This window comes from Schistocerca nitens, chromosome 11 (genome assembly GCF_023898315.1).
Source record: "Schistocerca nitens isolate TAMUIC-IGC-003100 chromosome 11, iqSchNite1.1, whole genome shotgun sequence".
In the NCBI taxonomy this organism is placed as follows: Eukaryota; Metazoa; Arthropoda; class Insecta; order Orthoptera; family Acrididae; genus Schistocerca; species Schistocerca nitens.
The window spans coordinates 90699080-90715404 of NC_064624.1; positions in this window are offsets into that span (position 1 = coordinate 90699080).

Here is a 16325-nt window from a genome sequence, read left to right on the forward strand (position 1 = left end):
AGGATTGCAACAGAGTGAGGCAACTGTGTTCCACACCGCAGAACACTCTAGCATCCACACACGTGACCTGTATCCCACACACACTATTGGCTAAAACCAATGGCGTGAATACGTTTCAGCAGAGGTCTCAGGGTGTCTCTTGTCAGCAGCTTTAACTCGACAGAACTGCCTCAGTTTTGAAAGACAGGCGACTTGTGTCACGTAGGCACAGCATAAGTTAATCTAGGAGTAAACTTCTAAAGATTTGACTGCGCCTTTGAAATACATTTTTTAAACCAATTTCTTTGACTGGCTGCCACCATGTACATAGCGGTTGAAAGAAACAGATCGCAGATGTCAGGCAGTTAGCTTGGACCTCGGTCAGCGTAACCTCATTCAATCATTACTCTATTTGTGTATGCATCATAAAGTTGTTCTTGATTCAAAATGTCAGTGTATGAGCCTAATTCTCGTCATTTGTGGGAGGTGTTACCGTTTTGCTCGAACAGTACACCCGTGGACTGTTCAAGCAAGAAATACACCTGGTGACACTGAAGAATCATATGTTACTGTTTTGTTTCAATATGAAGAAAACAGTGGCTGAGTCTCTTCAAATGTTCTCAAGTATGTATGGTAAGGATGCTATTAATGAAAGAATGTGTTGCGAGTGGTTTCAATGCTTCAAGAACGGTGATTTTAACGTCGCAGACCGGCATAGTGGTGAAAGAGAGAATGTTTTTGAACATGCAGAATTGGAGTCATTGCTGAGTGAAGACTTGCTTCAAACTCAAGAAGAATTGGCACGATTAGTGGGAGTGACGCAGCAAAGCATTTCAAAATGTCTCAAGGCTATGGGCATGGTTCAAAAAGAAGGAACTTGGGTCCCCTGTGAGCTGAAACCAAGAGACGGTGAACAGCATTTGTGTGTTTGTGAACAGTTGCATCAGAGGCAAAAATGGAAGGGATTTCTGCATCACATTGTAACCGGGGACAAAAATGGGTTCATTACGATGACCCTAAACAATGGGGATATCCCGGCCATGCTTCCACGTTGACGGCCAAACCGGATATTCACGGCTCCAAGATCATGCTCTGCATTTAGTGGGACCAGTTCGGCGTCTTGTACTATGAGGTGTTAAAACCAAGTGAAACAATGACGGGCGCATTGAAAGACAAACGGCCGCAATACAGTGAGAGGCACAATAGAGAGATTTTGCAGCATGACCCCACATTGCAAAAGAGGTCAAAATGTACTTCTAAACATTAAAATGGGAAGCCCTACCTGACTCCCATGTTCTCCAGACATTGCTCCCTCTGACTATCATCTGTTTAGATCAATGGCACATGGCCTGGCTGACCAACACTTCCAATCTCATGAAGAAGCTACAAATTGGATCAATTCGTGGATTGCTTCAAAAGATGAACAATTTTTTCGATGCGGGATTCGTACATTGCCAAAAAGATGGGAGAAAGTAGTGGCCAGCGATAGAAAATACAGTGAATGATACATGTGTAACCAATTTGTTTCATTAAAGCCTCAATATTGGGGAAAAATGGCAGAAGCAAAGTTTCACACCTTGTATAAATGACAGCTAGCAATCTGTAGCATTGCCAAACTTAAAATAAGGGAGGGAGACCTACTGTAAGTCTATCAGGTGTTGCAAAAACACATAATAAGGCGAAAGTGAAATTTCATAGTGCATTAACATGTTATTAAATTATCGCAACTGTATACAGGTATTTATTACACATAATATTATTTACAATCGATGAGTGAGTCGGGATAGGAAGAAGCATGGATAAATATGCACCGGAATAGGTAGGAGGATTGTGGAGAAGCATTGGGCCCTTGGCAAATTTATCTTTATTGACTTATAATGCCACTGCACTATACAAGTCACATTACAATAAAGTGTCTTAAAATTTACAAACACCAAAAATGCAATGCAGAGAAGCAATAGTTTAAGAGATCATGTACTCCAACATTATATATAAGAAAATGATATGCATTTGAATACACAATGAATAGCATTAAAATTACAGTACTGTTTTTCATATCTGATAAGATGTCATCTATTCTATCTGTTAAACACAAATCACTCATCCTGGTTAGAAGAAACACATCAATTTATTTTTACAATGATTACTGGTGGGATGCGCAAGTGAGGGTAGGGGAGCAAGAAAAAAAGGTGGAGTTGATTGTGGGTGATTAAATGGAAAATGATCATGCATGATGAAAGGAAGACGTAAACAGAAAGTTCCTGGTACTGGTGACTGCATATGCCAACACTAACAGGTAAATGTAGAGGTCATCTTATAATGACTGGTATTGACAGCCATTAGGTGCTGGGTGCAGTTATACGGTCTTTGTGAAACTGGTCTGGCCTGTGGTTTTGCAGACGGGTGAAGGCTTTCTTTCTTCTCCCTGTTTGGATATTGTCTACTGTTTTCTATTTTTAATGACTTTTTTTTATCTTCATGAGTAGTATTGAAATAATGTTTGTGTTTGCGTTGTGTGTGTGTGTGTGCGAGTGTGTACCCGTCCTTTTTTCCCCCTAAGGTAAGTCTTTCCGCTCCCAGGATTGGAATGACTCCTTACCCTCTCCCTTAAAACCCAAATCCTTTCGTCTTTCCCTCTCCTTCCATCTTTCCTGATGAGGCAAAATTGGTTGCGAAAGCTAGAATTTTGTGTGTATGTTTGTGTTTGTTTGTGTGTCTATCGACGTGCCAGTGCTTTCGTTTGGTAAGTCACATCATCTTTGTTTTTAGATATATTTTTTCCCACGTGGAATGTTTCCCTCTATTCAAGCATGAGATTATTCGCATTTGTTGAGATGTTGTGTAATATAGGTATTGGCTATCGAACAAATTATGTGATGAAAGTGGGGCTGCTATTAATTCGTATAGTACAGTGCTATAAAAATTTCAGTTATGCAGTAGGATGTGCATTCCACAGTCTTATCTTAATGTTGTGATATAATCTCTTATGGCTTTGAACATCTCATCACCTCAAGCCCTCACCCTCACCCCTTTATTTCCTATTTAGCTTAGTTCGTCCCTTGCCCATGCCTGTTCACCTTTCCATTACTCATGCAAAATCTAACCCACCTCCACCACCGCAGTGCATATTCTGCCTGTGTAATTAGGTCAAATCTGTCAAAGAAAACAAGACTTGATACCATTCAACTGAGCCATGTGGTCCAGCATGTAGAATGCTTCCCATTCTGTGGTGCAACAAGTAAGATAAGTAGAGTCTAAACTGGCCACAGAATCCGATCTTTTGGCCATCCAGGAAAATTAGAGACACGATCTGTCAAAAATACTCTTAGCCTCAGAGTACTGAGGATTTATTAAATTACTTGTAATTGCGGTATCTGTTATGAAGGGCACTCTATACAGACTGTTGCTAATTGTTGTGTTGAACATTGCCACCTTAAATACAGGAACACTAAAATCAGCAGTTTCCAAGAACAGCCTAATGAATAAACAGGCTGTTTGTACAGACGAGGATTCAGGCCCGTGACTCCAACTGTGTCTGTGATTAGGGAAGCAGTAAAAATTAGACTGTATGGTCACAGCTTCAAGAGACACTGGTAACACTCCTAGCTATTTATTTATTTGTTTACTTGCTCTTGGTTTTAGTTTTAGCTAGATACAAGAACAGATCAAATCTCACACACAAGTTAATACATCTGAATATAAAACTTAATATTTTAAAACAGTTTCAAATTAGCTAGTATAACTAAATCAATACATGGAAACATGCACTTGAGAAAGAAAAATTGCAGAGGAGAACTTTACATAGTTTTACATCTACACACATACTCTGCAAGCCACCATGTGGAGTGTGACAGAGGGTATCTTGTACCGCTACTGGTCATTTTCTTGCCTCGGAGTTTTCAAATTGATGTGGCTTGGAAACCGATGATATTTTATTCATTTCCTTTCTTGTTCCACTCACAAATAGAGAGAGAGTTATATGACTGTCTACATGCCTCTGTAAGAGCCCCAATTTCTCTCATCTGATCTTAGTGGTGAAATGTACATTAGTGGCAGTAAAATCTTTCTGCAGTCAGCTTCAAGTGTCGGTTCTCCAAATTTTCTCAAAACTATTCCTCAAAAAGAACATTGCTTTCCCTCCACGGATTCCCATTTGAGTATAAGTCTGTATAAGGGCTGTGGCCAACAGGTGATGATGTCAGTTACGTCAACAGAGCTGCTTACAGGTCTAGATACCAGGCAACACTGTCACGCTTTCTGACGACACCACGAAGCGATTCCTGCAGGCTCGTGAGACGCAATTCTTACACGTTTGTGCTTTACTGGATGTCTCACGATATACAGCATATGCTTCAGTGTCCCCTGCCAAATGCCTACTATCAACATACAATGTTCTTTTGTCTGACTACCTGTGCACTTCCACAGCATCCCTAATGTCCTATTAAAAACCATCGCATCCTCTATTGCCTCGTCTGAGAAGCAACTAATTACTGCGAACACTGCCAGTCATACGGAGCAGAAGGCACTGTCAACCCGGACTTACTTTCGGCTGATTCCAACTATGCTGAACCTGACACTTCCCCAGTGTCTACTCACGATTAAGTTCGAACTTTCGCTGCCTCTCGTTCTCAAATTCATGTTTTAACACGAGTAGTCACTGTATTACAGCAGCAACTGCATCCACACTAGTAGTAGCTAGTGTTTCCACCATTTGCATACTCTTACTTCTACCGCAATTCAATTGCCAACTGCTATGAAAAGAAAACTTCCCATTTAACCCTTCTCCACACACACTAAAGTCTAACCACTAATTAATTCTTCTGGTGAATCAGTGCTCATCTAGAATCTAGACTGAGTACAGCTACTAGCCATATGTTCAGTTTGCTTACACACAGAACAAGTAGCTACTACAGGTCTGCCACACTGGAAATTGTGCCCGGACAAATTACAAAATGTACAGCTCACTGGCACGGGGCATGCAGAGGCATCGATTTACATTCTGCTGAAGAATACACAGTGCCTCTGTCGATCCCTACGACGGTGGTGCAGTACGTGTACATGTGCCGGCACAAACACCAGTGCTGGATCTGCTGCTACAGCACCTTGCTACTCCATCCTTGTCATGAAATGACTACTGTCCTGGACTGGGTGGCCCGACCAGCAGCACGTGTTGGCCGAGTGGAAATCCCCAGGCTGCTCTCTGGAGCTCGGCTGGTTATTCCCTCGAGCATTCCTTTCGTTCACCGCATATAGCACCGAAGTATAACAGCCGGCATCCGTCACTGTAGTAAAGCCTCAGCAGCTCCAGTCGCCCATTCGGGGCAGCTCTTTCAGTGACAGGACAGCCTCAAATCGGGGAGGCCACGATATCACATCCCAGCTCCGCCGTGCAGACAGTGGCTCGCAGTCTGTCGGACGATATCGCCCAGAGAGCAAAGGACGGCTGCCCCCTGCTGCCCACACCTCTGCAGTACGAAGTTTGGGACCTGCATCGCCACGACTGTGGCACATCTCTATAGCAGAGCTGACGGTTCATTCAGTGGGACAATTGCTGAAATTCATCCAGACGGTTGTTGCGGTTGGCCTGCAACAATCGTTACTCTCTCTGGTTCCAGACACAAAGTTTGGTGACACGACTGCTTGTTTTGAGCCTCTGGGCTCCCTTATTTATACTCCTTTCCTTACACCTCTGGCATAGTCTCTCTGGAGGGCACGAGTGGTACGTTCCTTCATAATTATGCAGTTGTAACTGCAACATATGGGTTTTTCATGCCATGTCAATGCCCTTTATTCCACCTTATCACTCCACATCTGTATCCAAATTTGTTTATAGTGCCTGTCAGGCTATGCATCCTCACCTGTGAGCAGTGTTGTAATCATGCCTTGCAGAACTGCTTTTTTAGTAACAACATCGCTAGTGTTTGCTACCGGACGTGTCCATCAGTATGTTAACTTCTACTTTCTGGCCACAGTTGTGTAAAATTTTCAAGTATTTCCCAGATCAATGCCTATACTTTTTTTTTTTAAGCAGCAATTCTTTCTTCTGGCCATAATGGTTTCCAAGAAAATAAAACAGCTACTGATACAAAATTTGAATTTCTTGATACTGCTCTACATATTTTTGATGAAAAATTCCCAGCTGTAGGTGTCTTTCTTGACCTCACAGTGGCCTTTCATGCAGTAAACCACAACATAATCTTACAAAATTTGGATTTGCATGGGTAAGGGGCACTGCCCATGGCTGTCTCAGCAGTTATATTGAAGACTGAATACAATACGTCCACATAAATAAAATCAATCACGACTCCTAGAAGTGGTCACTTTGAGACAAGTCATTAAACATGATGTGCCATGAGGATCAGTTTTTAGTACCTCATTATTTCTACTTGCCCCCACATATCCACTAGTAAAGCGTTTCCATTTGCTGACTATACTGATGTCCTTACATCAAATACAGATGAATCTATCCAGTCAGCAGTAAAAAGGAATACAATCCAACTAGACTCATGGCTTGAAGCGAATGGACTGGACTTCAGTGGAAATAAGACAGTATGCCTAAACTTCCACACCATTCAGAACAGAACTCTCCAGGCTCCAACAGTAACACTAAGTGACAGTAACGTCGAATTCTTGAATTCACCACACCAAATTCTTAGGGATCCACATGACACACACACACACACACACACGGAAAAACGACATCAACGCAGTGTGCGTTTTGTGCTTTTACCAGTGGGGGGATGTCTTAGGGGGTTAGTATAATTACATATGTTACTAGCTTGGACCGTGGCGTTACCCGTGGTTAAACAGTTATTTATAAATAGATGTTAGTGCCGAAACTCACTATTCACGCGTATGCATTATCAGAAAAGCCATCCCTTGTTATATCTTTAAAAGTACATTATAGGTAAAACTTATTTACAAAATTCTTCTACATACAGGTATACTACGGGAATTCAAAAAGTAAAGCTGTGAACACCGGGCGTGAGTCGTGCTTCGGTAGCTCAGATGGTAGAGCACTTGCCCGCGAAAGGCAAAGGTCCCGAGTTCGAGTCTCGGTCGGGCACACAGTTTTAATCTGCCAGGAAGTTTCAGTTCTTCACATGATATTCTGAAATTAGCTTTTTCTGTGGTATGTTAACTAGTTTGTTGATGAACCCACATGTTTGCTCTTAATGTGTCATACAGAATTTGTGCTCTCCGCTGCAGAGTGAAAATCTCATTCTGGAAACATCCCCCAGGCTGTGGCTAAGCCATGTCTCCGCAATATCTTTTCTTTCAGGAGTGCTAGTTCTGCAAGGTTCGCAGGAGAGTTTCTGTAAAGTTTGGAAGGTAGGAGACGAGATACTGGCAGAAGTAAAGCTGTGAGGACCGGGCGTGGGTCGTGCTTCGGTGGCTCAAATACTAGAGCACTTGCCCGCGAAAGGCAAAGGTCCCGAGTTCGAGTCTCGGTCGGGCACACAGTTTTAATCTGCCAGGAAGTTTCATACCTCGAATCTCAACTCCTTTATTGCGTCGGCTGTCCGTTTGGCAGAATGTGGGCGAGCGTTATGTTGCTGCAGGATGACACCTCTTCACAGTTCTCCACGACGTTTGAATCTGATTGTAGGTTATAGTTTCGTACGCAACACCTCACATCCATCATACAATACAGACCTGGCTCTAAAGCCTCGTTTACGCTGGGGCGACGTCTTGTAGCATGCTACAACAGGCAACATCTTGCGGCGTATGTTGCATGCGGCAGGTTAATTTATACCAAAGCAACAGAATTTGTGCCGCACGTGTGTCGGTCTCGCAGTATAAAGGATGATAAAGTATCGCAGCGTCGGCCTACTTGGTGCTTGCACATGCAGCTAACAACGGAAATGAAAACCAAAGAAAAAGAAAACGATGGTGGAAGAGAAGAGTACTTAAAGAAGATCCACGAAATAGTATCCCAGGAACTAGATGCAGACGATGGTGTGGTATTTAGTAATGTGTTCTCTCGTCCCAGGCGCGTTAGTCCGCGCCATACCGTTGCCAAAATCTGGCCTAACAGTGAATGTTTGCACAGGTACCGGGACGGTCACCACCCTGTGTCAGGGCCCGGGGTGGGACTTTCAGCCCCCAGGTCACCCAACTCTGCGGTACGACTGCTGCGGTATGACTGCCACGCTACTTCCCTCGCATGCTCGCAAGTAAACGGATGACGCACATTAGACGAAAGCAACAATGACGACATGGGAATGATGATTTAGTTCTAAATGTTTTGAAATGGTTAACTACTATGTAACACTTTTTCAAAATTAATAAGGAAACATATTAATAGTATTAATAGTAGGACTGTATTAAAAACTTTCAGTGTTCGGCTCCACAAATTTAAATTACATGTAAAGTTTTACTCCAGTGCGTGGGAAATAAACATCCCAGGTTGGGATGCATAAATTAAAGCCAGAGGAGGGGATGGTCTGATACAGAGGGGGTGAAATTCCCCCCCCCCCCCCCCTAGCAAATCGCACACTGCCTCCTGGAATGCAAATGAACACATTTGAGTGATTGGCTAGCACAGAGTGTGTTTGACAGTTGTTTTCAGACTCACTTCCTCCTGTTTGCCTCAGAGAGAGGACGACGGAGAGTAATTATTAGAGATAATCCCTCTTCTCACATCTTAATGAAAACTACAGGGCTGTGTGAGGAAAACAACACAAATTTCATTTGCATTCCACCGAACTGTACTAGTCTTATGCAGTCTTTAGATGTGGCTTATTTTTCTTCTCTGAAGAATGACTGGAGAGAGATTCTTTGTCAATGCAGGTAGACTGCAAATGGAAAAAAGAAACATCGTTTTGCGAAGGGTGTATTTAGTGGCCCACTGTCGAAGACTTTTTAGATGAACAGACAGCTTCTACAAATTTAGTGAAACGATTGAGAAATGTCAAATGCGCTGGAAGTGTGATAATGCCAGAAATAAGCCGTGTGTTATGAGAAGTGTCTAAACTGAATTCCAGAAACAATTGGAGAAGGCGAGAAAGACAGTCAGAATTCATTGTGAGGATCGTCAAAACGTATTTGTTCCCCATAGAGTCAGGGATTATATGGACGTTGTTTCGGGGTAGGATATGCATTAAAAGAACAATCATCTTTCACAGCCATCTGTTTTTATGTAATTCAAAATACATTTCAATTAGCTTGGACTTTGACAGAAGAGCGGTTTATGTGCCGTCAGCCTGCCTCGTATTGGCCAACCAAAGTATTAGCAAAGAGGTCGACATTCTTGCATACAGATGTTAATACTACTACAACTACGCGTACTACTGTGAGCCAAGGACCGGCTACCGCTCTGCCATCTCTTGGCGACGCCCCGCAACAGCTGTGCGGCCCGCCGTCCCCGACTAGTAGCAACAGACAGCTGGCAATCGCATTTATTTCCAATTTTGACGTCTTGTCGGATAGTATCTGAAGTAACGGTAATCTCAACAACTGCATATACTTTGTTCTGTAATGAAGTTGATGCAAATGAACGAAGATTTACAATACTTCTTCGAAGAATGTTTAATACTCGTTCTCACGGTTTGTGACAAATGCTATATAGCTTTCAGTAACTTCACTCCTGTGAATAGTTTCGTATATTACTTATACATTTAAAACAATTTTTGGCGGGTACAGACCGCTATAGAGTCTGTGCCTCGCAATTTTTTTAGATTAGATTTACTTTCATTCCAATTGATCCGTAGTGAGGAGGTCCTCCAGGATGTGGAACATGTCAGAAAAACAACAATACATGACAAATATTTACAACTAAAACAAATAAGCTAATGTACCATTCCACAGGTCCCAAGTGGAATGATCGTCATTTTTTAATGAACACTAAGAGTCATTTTACGAATACTAATGCACTGAATTTAAAATAAAAAAGTTTTTTATTTATTTATAAGGTAATACAACTACTGTAATACTTATTTACAATGAACACATTACTGCACGGAAATGGTGCAGAAGTTAGATTATACTAACACACACACACAGACACACAAATTTTCAATAAACACATTACTGCACTGAAATTGTGCAGAAGTTATGTTGTACTTATATACAAATCAGTTGGTTTTACTAAGAAATTCATCAATGGAGTAGAAGGAGTTGGCCACCAATAAATCCTTTAGGCTTCTCTTAAACTGAATTTCATTGGTTGTTAAGCTTTTTATGGCTGCTGGCAAGTTATTGAAAATGTGTGTTCCTGAATAATGCACACCTTTTTGTACCAGACTAAGTGACTTTAAATCCTTGTGAAGATTATTCTTATTTCTAGTATTGATTCCATGAATTGAGCTGTTGGTTTGAAAAAGTGATATATTTTTAATGACAAATTTCATTAAGGAATAAATATATTGGGAAGCAGTAGTTAGTATCCCTAGTTCCCTAAAGAGGCTTCTGCAGGATGTTCTTGAGTTCACACCACATATAACTCTCACTGCACGTTTTTGTGCCCGGAAAACTTTAGCTCGGCTTGATGAATTACCCCAAAAAATAATCCCATATGACATTATGGAATGAAAGTAAGCATAGTATGCCAGCTTTTTCATTTTTATATCCCCTATGTCTGACAAAATTCGTATTGCAAACAGAGATTTGTTAAGACGCTTCAGAAGTTCTGTGGTGTGCTCCTCCCAGTTGAATTTATTATCAAGCTGTAATCCCAAGAATTTAACACTGTCCACTTCTTCTATCTTCCTGTCATCGTATGTTAGACATATACTCTTGGGACACCCCTTACAAGTTCTGAACTGCATGTAGTGTGTTTTTTCAAAGTTTAGTGACAAAGAATTGGCTAGGAACCAGTGATTAATGTCCACAAATATTTTATTGGCTGATCTTTCTAAGACTACATTTGACTTGCTATTTATTGCAATGTTTGTATCATCGGCAAACAAAACAAACTTGGCATCTGGTAATGTTACTGATGAAAGGTCATTGATATACACAAGAAAAAGTAAGGGCCCCAAAATGGAACCTTGTGGGACCCCACATGTAATTAGTTCCCAGTTGGATGAGGCCTGATAGCTTGATACATGTCTCTTTCCTAATAACACCCTTTGTTTCCTGCCAGAGATATAAGATTTGAACCATTTTGCAGCATTTCCTGTTATACTATAATATTCTAGTTTACTTAAAAGGATATTGTGATTTACACAGTCAAATGCCTTTGACAGATCACAAAATATACCAGTTGCCTGGAATTTTTTGTCTAATGAATTAAGCACATTTTCACTGTAAGTGTAGATAGCCTTCTCAATATCAGAACCTTTTAGAAATCCAAACTGTGACTTTGACAGTATGTTATTTGAGATAAGATGGTTATAAAGACGACTGTACATTACTTTTTCGAAAATTTTTGAGAATGCTGGCAACAGTGAAATTGGACGGAAATTTGATGCTATTTCTTTATCTCCCTTCTTAAACAGTGGCTTAACTTCAGCATATTTCAGCCATTCAGGAAATATTCCACTAATAAACGACTGGTTACACAGATAGCTTAATATGTTACTTAGCTCAGAATCACATTCTTTAATTAACTTTGTTGATATTTCATCATACCCACTAGATGTTTTTGATTTTAAAGATTTTATGATGGACATTATTTCTGTTGGGGTAGTGAGGGTCAAATTCATATTAAGGAAGTTACTTGAAATGTCTGGTCTAAGGTAATCCATAGCAGCATCTACCGAACCTGACAACCCCATCTTTTCTGTAACAGTTATAAAATGTTTGTTAAAAAGTTCTGCAACACTATACACATCTGTCACCAATGTATCATTTACTCTTAATGCTATTTGTTCCTCTTCATGTCTGGTTCTACCGGTCTCCTCCTTCACTATATCCCATATTGTCTTTATTTTGTTATCTGATATGACTATCTTTTCCTTGTAATATATTTGCTTTGACATCCGTATTACAGTCTTTAATATTTTGCAGTATTTCTTATAACGTGCTATAGCATCAACATTGGAAATGTTTCGGAGTGACAGATACAGTTTTCTTTTTGTTTTACAAGATACCCCTATTCCTCGAGTAATCCATGGCTTCTTTGTAGACTTTGCTCTAACCTTGGTAAGTTTTGGGGGAAAGCAGTGTTCGAATAAGATAAGCACTTTATTAGCAAAAATGTTATATTTTTCATTCATGCCATGAACGCTGTAAACATCAGTCCAGTGAATGTCTCTGAGGAGTGTCCTAAAATAATCAATTTTTGGCTTACTGATTACCCTTTTGAGCTCAGATTTAACAGATTTTATATCCTGTTCAGTATTAACATTTAACAGAAGGAACTGCATGTCATGGTCTGAGAGGCCATTGACTATTGGTTTTGTAATATAATTTTGTTCATTGGACTTTTCTATAAAGATATTATCAATGGCTGTTTGTGAGCAAGTGGCTATCCTAGTGGGGAACTTTACTGTGGGAATTAAGTTAAATGATAGTGTTACTAACTCAGACAAGTTCTTATTGGGAGAGTCTTTAAGGAAATCTACATTGAAATCACCAGCAACCACTATTTCTTTGTTTTTGGTTGTTAAATGGGCCAGTACAGCTTCAAGGTGGTTGACAAACAGATTAAAGTTACCTGCAGGTGCTCGATATACACTTAATATTATGAAGGATTTTTTGTGAAATTCTAATTCTGTTGCACATGCTTCCATATGCTGTTCTAGGCAAAATTTATGAATGTCTATGTTCTTAAATTTATGACAGTTCCTGATGAATGTGGCAACTCCTCCTTTCTCCATTTCTGATCTACAAAAGTGAGATGCTAACCTAAACCCTGTAACACTTAAAAGTTCTATACCAGTGGTCACATGATGTTCAGAGAGGCAGATTATGTCAGCTGGGTTTGAAGACTCTAATTCATCTATGCAGATAGTTAATTCATTAATTTTATTTCTCAGTCCTCGAATATTTTGATGCAATAAAGATAGCTGACATTTCTCATTGACTGAGTTAAAATTGGGTGGAGTTAAAATATCTGCTGACAGTTGAAAATTCTTAACCAATGGCTGTTTATGCTGATGTAATAAGCTGGAATTGTGTTTTTTGATTTCTTTCTCAAACTGAAGATTTGTCTCAGTTCTAACCTCTCTTAAAATTTGCTTTCTTTCTGTCCTCCCTACCCTAAAAAAGGGTCTTTTCTGAATCCTATAACCACTGGTATTTTACCACTCATGACAGTGCCTCCCCCCTTTAACTTTCCTGCTATTTCCCCAGCCAATTTACCCTTCCCCTTCCTGTTGAGGTGAAGGCCATGCCTAGTATAATCCCACCTACTGAGCGCCTAGAACCGCGTCAGGCTGGAAAATTACAGTTCTTAGGCCCAACCTTAAAATTAACAGCTGTGATCGATGTTATTTTCAACAAGTTCCTTCACTTCCTACATCATCATGGATCAGTCCAATGTAATATTATTACTACACTTAACTTCCAAATGATACCAGTTATGCATTTAAGAGGAGCCTTAACGTTGGCCTTTCTGTTTGTCTCATTTAAATGTATTTCTTGTCTCGTATCGAAGACTGAATGTTAGTGAATGATGGCTTGTGGTACCAAACGTTGACAAGAGAGGACATTTTTGGCGGGTACAGACACAGGCGTCTAAAGCTAGCGAAATGATGGATGCTCAACTACCGGACCTACCGATAGATGGGAGCGCGCGTGCCGGCCAAAGATCATATCATTGAGTGTGGTCCGCCATATCTGAATTTGACGAGAAACGAAGTGTCAAAACACGGATGAAAATGTTTTTCGTTCTGCGCCCTGATAAGTCTTTTATATTGGATGTTCTAGATATCTACACATCAACATAATGAAGTGTTTCTAATCTAGCGAGAAAACACAGTGACAGTTCTGCTATGAAATTCCTAAATTCGAATGTGTTTTGGAAGTTTAACAAGTTGGCCTATAGATTGTTTACTATTAATTTTATGAGCGCTTTACTTATTTGCCCGTTTTAAAATACTATTTAAGACTCAATGGAACTCAACAAATTACCTTGGTTGCCAAAGCTTTTAACTGCAGGTATAATTCGGAAAATCAAGTGTGGAAAACAGTGAAGATGTCTCTTGAAAAAAAGTTGCCATCGTTTGCTTAGGGGTATCTTTACTGACAACAGAAATTACAACTGAACTATCAAAGTATTACTTAGTTACAAACGGAAAAACTTATTTTTCTTTATCTGAAGTGATGCATTACCGATCTGCATATATGCTGACACTGTAATTGCAACATGCACTTACGAATTTGGCTCTCTCTTTGATCAGAAATTTAAATGCCATGATTTTATTAACGCCTGTACATGACACGGTGTATTTTAACTGAGTGATAAGGTAGAAGCACCAGTTTTTAACAGTGCTTCAGTCTTCGATACGAGACAAGAAATACATTTAAATGAGACAAACAGAAAGGCCAACGTTAAGGCTCCTCTTAAATGCATAACTGGTATCATTTGGAAGTTAAGTGTAGTAATAATATTACATTGGACTGATCCATGATGATGTAGGAAGTGAAGGAACTTGTTGAAAATAACATCGATCACAGCTGTTAATTTTAAGGTTGGGCCTAAGAACTGTAATTTTCCAGTCTGACGCGGTTCTAGGCGCTCAGTCCGGAACCGCGCGACTGCTACGATCGCAGGTTCGAATCCTGCCTCGGGCATGGATGTGTGTGATGTCCTTAGGTTAGTTAGGTTTAACTAGTTCTAAGTTCTAGGCGGCTGATGACCTCAGAAGTTAAGTCCCATAGTGCTCAGAGCCATTTGAACCATTTTTTTCCAGTCTGACACCCAAATAATGACTGGTACCATGGTTTTATTTTAAAATTGAATTCAAAACACGTCAGTGAGCAAAATTAATTACACTATGAATTACAACCATGGAATTTTATTTCTGTGAATCTTGGTTCTAGTCTTTGACATGGTGTCAATCACTGGATTGACTGGTTGTCATGATACGTCCCAAGCAAAAAACAAACCTGAAAGCGAAAGCTGCAGAAGCTGGCCAGACAGGCACCCCAATGGCTGCTACAATCTGTGTGAGACAAGGGTGACATTATATTGCAAATTTAGTGTAAAAAGTTCCATATTGTCTGAATTTGTCCTATACTGACAGGGCATTCTAATCCAGTCGATTTTCTTATCTGAAAAAGTACACTAGCCAATACCAGTGGTACAAAGGTAGTGCCAAATTACAAACTATCCAGTAACAACAGAAGTATTGCTGGACAATGTACAGTAAATAATATGTAATAACCTGAGAAATTCAGAGTTGGTTTGAAGAAATAGAACAGCATTTGGAAAGAGAGTAACATCTTGAAAATAACAAATGACACAAGTAGGGTTCTCAGTTCTTATGAAACCTCACTTAATTTTCTCTCTCTCTCTCTCTCTCCTTCTTCCTCTCTCTTCTCCATTCTCAAGGGAAAAATGTGATAAAATAAAAGTGCAAGAAAGTTGTGTACAATGTTGGAAATGATGAAAAAGAAAATCTCACTATGCTTTTAACAGCATATGCTGCTGTAAAGCTTGCTCCTCCTAAGAACATGATTTTCTCCCATATATATATATATATATATATATATATATATATATATATATATATATATATATATATATATATATATATATATCCCCCTCATTCATGTGAATAGTATTCCTGTAATAATAGCTAATAGAATACCAAGAACATGAGGGTGTCACAGTGGAGATTTGTTTTCTGGTACAGATGTCTGATACAACTATTCCACAGCAAGACTTACTTTCAATAGGTGTGGTAGCAGTGCATTCCCATAGGATAACAGAATATTATGTCCTCCAGGAATCACATTGGGTACACCACTTACAGCATAAACTGTACAGCAACTACAATGTTTGACTCCCTTAATTACCTGCTTATACGTGTGCTTGTACTACAGGTTATTGGTAAAGCAAATACTTATTGAATAGGTCTTCACACTTTTAATACTTAGCAGAAATTCTGAAAAAAGTAAATTCTTTTATTACTGTATCACCTCTATGGTGAATTAAGAGGTACTGACTGGTTTTGTTGAACATTTAATAGAAGCCTTCTTTTTACCTGCTACTGATAAAGAGCCATTCCAAGTTCTGTACATTACAATCTCTCGCATTTTTCATGAGGTTTGTTATTCTGTACACTAATATTTCTTCTTCTAAATGGCAAATATTGCATTCAGACATTGTTGGTATTAAAGGTAATTCATGAAATAAATTATATTTAAACCAGAAAATTATAGGTGCCACATGACACATGAAAAGTACCTTGTTACACACATGTATGTACAGATTCCAAAATGTCTGTGAATTT